Below are 6,000 nucleotides of genomic sequence, written 5' to 3'. Positions count from 1 at the left end.
AAAATAACTCAAAACCACTAGGGAGTTGGATTACATATGTTCCCTTCGAGACTGCAGCAACTCGTGCTCCATTCCCGACTCGCAGGTCCACATCACCCTTTTCGAGAGGTATGATGTTCTTTAGGCCCTGCAAATAATTACACAGATGAGAACCACAACCAGTATCAAGTAACCAAGTTCCAAAACTTGCATGGTTAATCTCAATCATATGAATATAAGATGACATACCAACAGGAACGACGCGGCCTGCTTTTATGTCCTCACGGTACACGGGACAGTTCCTCCTCCAATGTCCAGTCTTGTGACAATGGTGGCACTCAATGTCACCGCCCTTGCTCTTTGCCTTGCCCTGTGAGCCACTAGTCTCACCAGGCCCACTCTTACCGTTTCCTGGCTTCTTGAATTTTGGCTTACCTACAGTTAGGTCGCCTGGAGCTTTGCCCTTACCTTTATTCTTGTTGGAAATCGTGAGAACATCCTGCTTCATGCTCCCACTCAATTTCATATCCTTCTCGGTCTGTACGAGAAGTGAGTGTAGCTCATGAGGACTTTTCTTTAAGTCATTCATATAGTAGTTCGCCCTGAAAAGGGCAAAACCATCATGAAGAGAATGAAGCATTCGGTCAATGACTATGCTCTCACTGATTTTGCAATCAAGTGCCTCCAATTTCTCGACATTCTCAATCATGTTAAGAATGTGTGGGCTAACCGGTTGGCCCTTTTGGAGTTTCGCATCAAAGAAGCGACAGGTATGATCATAAGTAACGATTCTCGGTGCTTTTGAGAACTCGTTAGTGAGCGTGGTGAAAATCTTGTTTGCACCTTGGGCAATGAAGCGTCTCTGCAAATTGGTTTCCATTGCAAAGATGAGTACGTTCTTTATCGCACCCGCTTCCATGACGAAATCACTATAAGCAAGTGACTCGTTAACTCCCGCATTGGGGCCTGGGTTTACCGGTATTGGCTCAGTTAAGTACTTGAGCTTACCGTCAAGCAATGGCAAAGCATTCCGTAGTCTTTGCCTCCCGATCCGCAAAGTTGGACCCGTCATTTTTCAGACGTGTGAACTGATTCATGTTGTCCATAAAAACTTTAAGCCAGGAATCGCGTCCAAGTGTGGCACTCGGCATTGGGATTTCGTTATTTCCAGCCATTTGTTGTAACAGTATTATCAAAATAAACGTATTCTACACTGCGAAAAGAAGAATAAAAATAATAAGCATATGCATCGTTTTGATTTTAAGTCTAATGAAATATTGCTATAACGCGAAGACTCAAGCATTTATACAATTGACCTCCCTCAAGAATTATATAAATGATCCCAAGACTCAATTATCTGTAAATTGATAAGCCAACCTTTTGGCTAATTCTACTGTTAGAATTCTTGGTCGATAAATTTCTGTAAATTTTATCTTTAGTCCATCATAATCACGAGAAACTCTTCGGACTATAATGTTGAGATAAACTAAGTCAACACAAACTACTTACCCAACGTAGAAGGGGTCATATTATGCCTACCGACGAAGAAGGGATTCATAGTTGTTTGCCCTTATAAAGACTAGTCTCAATTTCCGTTTTAGAGGAAGATCCCATCAACTTTATTTTAATTCATTTTAAGTGAACTAATATCTAGCATGCGTGAATGAATAAACTAAGGTGATGGCTTAAACTGATTGACATCTGTATGTCTATGAAAACTAACATACAATCTATATGAGTCAATTTTCATGCATTTTATTAGTAGGTGGTTTGGTTTTAGGCGGAATATGATGCAAAACTAACATGTGAATGAAAAGCAATAAGAATGAAAACGTAAAAACAGTAAAAGTCCTAGTGTGGCCTATCCTATCAAAATGAACAATAAATACAAGTTTGGAATTCATCCTTGGACCCGAGAAGCTTGTCTTGATGTTCCATCTTGATCCATGTAGCGGGAGTGAGCTCCAATCTCCATCTTTAGTCTTCTTTGAAATTACAATAATTAAAATTACATAATAAACCTATTTATTACAATCTAATTTCAAAACCCAAAACTAAAAAAGGAGATTCGAGATCTCATAATTACATAAAAAATCATGTTTCCTTCATTACGAAAACATAATTTGACTAAGGCCACACTAAGTATTACAATTTACAACCGATTGCAAAATTAAATACGTAAATAAAATTCATTCATTCGATTCATTCAACAAAATTAAAAGCATCAACTAAAAATTAAATTAAACATACATGACACAATTCCTTAATAATGTTGATTAATTTATCCAAACCACCTATTTAAATCAAATTAAGTGACAATTCCTCAATTAATCACATTAATTTCATTCTTAATCCATATTAAACTTGTAATATGAATTCTATCCGTCAAAATTTTAAACTGCTTTAAAATAATTCGGTATCTTTAAATTGTGAACCGTTTCACAATAACTAATTGGCCCAAAAACAAAACAAAAACCTTTTTTTTTTCTTTTGAGTCTCGGCAAAAAAAAACAGATTTTTTTTTTTTTTTTTTTTTTTTTTTTATAATTCAGCTCACGGCCGAAATAAAAATCAGCCCATCTTTTTTTTTTCTTTTCGGCAAAGCAACAAACAAAACAGCCCGGTTTTGTTTTCCTTTTAAACTCGGTTTTTTTTTTCTTGTAAAAACCGAAACAATTTTTTTTTTTAAGAACACTGTTCACAGTGAACAGTAATCCGAACAGCAGGGGAAAAAAAAACTCAACGGCAAAAAAAAATTAAAACAGCCGTCGCAAATTTTCTTGCGGCAAAAATTGCCCTAAAACAAAACCGATGAAGAAAATGTTTACAGTTGCCATTTAGAACATGATTTAGCAAATGAATTAATGAACATGATTAATCTTATATGCTAAAACTATATAGCAAAAACAAGTTCTTGTATCATCGACATGATTATTCCATTTACAATTTAATTTAATCCGAATTAAATCAAGGTATCTACAAATTCATTTTATTATCATCTTAACAGATTAAAACAATAATTTGTATGAATCAAATGGAAATGAATCATCAACAATAAGAGAAAAATCGAGAAAAAAAACAGACGGTAAAAATTACCTCACGGCAAAAAAAAATTGGGTTTTTCTATATGGTGACCCTCAACTTTTTCAGATTCCACATGGTAACCCTGCAAATCAGAAAAGCAAAATGGTAACCCTGAAGTCTATTAATTGCAGTTACCGTGACCCTAAATTATAATTCCGTCAAATTGGGACGTTAAGTGTCCTATGTGGCATATGACAATGGCTTATGTAGGCTATGAGTTGGCTACTTGGCTCTTATTACCCTTGACTTTTTTTTTTCTTTTTTTTTTTTACCGTTAACATCTCCCTCCAATTCCCCAATTATTCTCTCCTAATTCCCCTTTATTTCTCACTCTTATTCAATCCATTTTTTTTACTTGTTCTTCATTACTTCTTTTTTTGACAATAATTCATTACTTTTCTTCTTCTTCCCTTTTCTTGTTCTAGCACATGAGCATTAGAGGAGAAGGTAAAATATAATGCAGAGTCGAATAATATTACCTTGTTCGCAGATGTAACTCCTAAGACCATCTGATAAGGATAATACTCCGTAGTAGAATCATAGAATGTCGATAGGTAGTGCTTTGGAATTGTGCGTTTGAGATGAATCAAAAACACTGTTGTAGTTAATTTACAAGAGATTGAAATCTAGGTTGAATACTTGCAGTATTCTTGTTGATTAGTTGAACATCTTTACTGATAATTTACCGCTTGGAAGACCAAGGTTTGCTTAAATTTTTAATGGAGGCAAAAACTCATTCTTTGATTCTGGATTAGGCATGAGGTAATGCAAAACAGCTCACTGGCAAAAAAAAAAAATGGGTTGAATAAGGATGATAAATAAAGGAGAATTAGAAGGGAATAATTGGGGAAATTGGAGGGAGATGTTAAGGATAAAAAAAAAGTCATGGGTAATAAGAGCCAAGTCATAGCCATATAAGCCATGTCATATGCCACATAGGACACTTAACGTCCCAATTTGACGGAATTATAGTTAAGGGTCACGTTAATTGCAATTAATGGACTTCAGGGTTACCATTTTATTTTTCTGATTTGCAGGGTTACCACGTGGAATCTGAAAAAGTTGAGGGTTACCATATAGAATAACCCAAAAAAATTTCACAGCCGAAACAAATTTTTTTTTTTCTTTTCGAAATTCCTCATTGCTTACATACAATTTTATGAAAATCATCAAAATTAAAATTCGTGGCCTTTGCTCTGATACCACTTGTGGGAAATAATGTGTATACTTCCCTTATTATTAAGAATTATAACGAATTTAATTAAGACGATCACAAGTCATAAATGAAAATACATAAACAAAATAAAGGATTCAGAAATAACCTTCGGTCCTAGCAAATATGGCCTAAGAACAATATCAAAGTAGATATTCGCCTATCAGTTGCACCCAAGACGATATGAGATATGCCCTTCTGATTATGCTAGAATCGATCCAAAAATTTTCTGTAAAAGTTTAGGTTTTGTGTTTTTCTGATGAGAGGCAAGAATGGGAAAAGAAATTAGGTCAGAATAATAATCCCCTCCAATCCCTATCAACCGTGTATATAGAACTAGTTAGGGTGGATTATCTTCTTTTTATTTCGGCCCATTTGACCGAAATAAGGAGTATATATCCTTATTTTCGGTTAAACCAAATATGTATAAAATGTGTTAAATTGTCATCTAGTGAGGATCGAACCCATGACCTCTTGGTTTGTGTACCCTCACTATTACCACTATGACACATTCATCTTGTTGATATTAAATATAACCGATTATATTTAATTACGAATTAACAGATTAATTCGTCCAAGCTAACATTACATACATTTAATTAAATATAACTTATTAGATTTAATTTACGAATTTACAGTTAATTCGTCTCAACTAATATTATTTAATCTTCATTAAATAATTATCTCATCAACACATTGACTAATTGTTTAGTCATATTAGGCATCAATGTGATCATATTTCTATAATCACATATCTCAAACACATCCTATAGGTGTGACCTTTAGGAACCAGTTGATCACCGCCATCTGTATGATAATAACGTCAAACTTTCTAGCAAGCCAACCGTTATTAGGTAAACGTTAATCAACTGATTAAATATACGAAGTATACCCTTGTGAACCTGTAAGAGATTTACAAATGTTATCACACTAATTTGTGGAGGACACAAGCTCCAACAATAAAGTCTTAAGTCGAATCTTGGATTTCCAAGATTGACCTTAAGACTTTGTCAAGACTTGGGTAGATTATTGGGGGTCTTGAGTAAGTCTTCTCTCAAGACCCACCAATAATTTTACCCTAATATAGATGCACTATATCATTAAGGCTCTAAAATCCCCGCCTTTTGGACTTCTCCTCTCCACCTCAACCATGTGTTTGATGTCCTCCATTATTGTCAATGGCTCTTGAATTTACAATGAGTTTATTTTATGCTCTTTTTTTCATCAATAAAATATTCTTGTTATTCCTTTTTCTTTTTAACCCCATATTGACTGTATATCAACTCTCAGTGCTCGATCTCGAAGTCTTTCCTTAGGCCATATTCAAACGAGTGCTCGTAGCCTCACATTAGACCTAACAAAACTGATCCGGCCCGAATTACCCGAACCAAATAACCTTACATGGACCCGAGTTGGCGACCTAAATCTGACCCGACACCCGAATTGACCCTACCATATTAACCTGCTTGAATGTTTCGCAAATTGACCGTTATCCCAAAATAACTTGAAAACAATCTACTCAAAAATGACTTGAACCCGATATGAACTGACTCGACCTGGCCCGACACGAATTTTTTTGAACCCGGACAATAACCCGTATCCGAATTGATTAGATACGAACCGGACCCAATTGACCCGTTTGCGAGGTCTACTCACCTTATACTTCTTTTCCTGTTGATGGATTCACCTGATATTGTTGTGAAGAAGATAAAGGAGGAAAGTTG

The sequence above is a fragment of the Silene latifolia genome, chromosome 11 (genome assembly GCF_048544455.1).
Source record: "Silene latifolia isolate original U9 population chromosome 11, ASM4854445v1, whole genome shotgun sequence".
Lineage (NCBI taxonomy): Eukaryota > Viridiplantae > Streptophyta > Magnoliopsida > Caryophyllales > Caryophyllaceae > Silene > Silene latifolia.
This window is presented reverse-complemented; position numbering follows the sequence as displayed.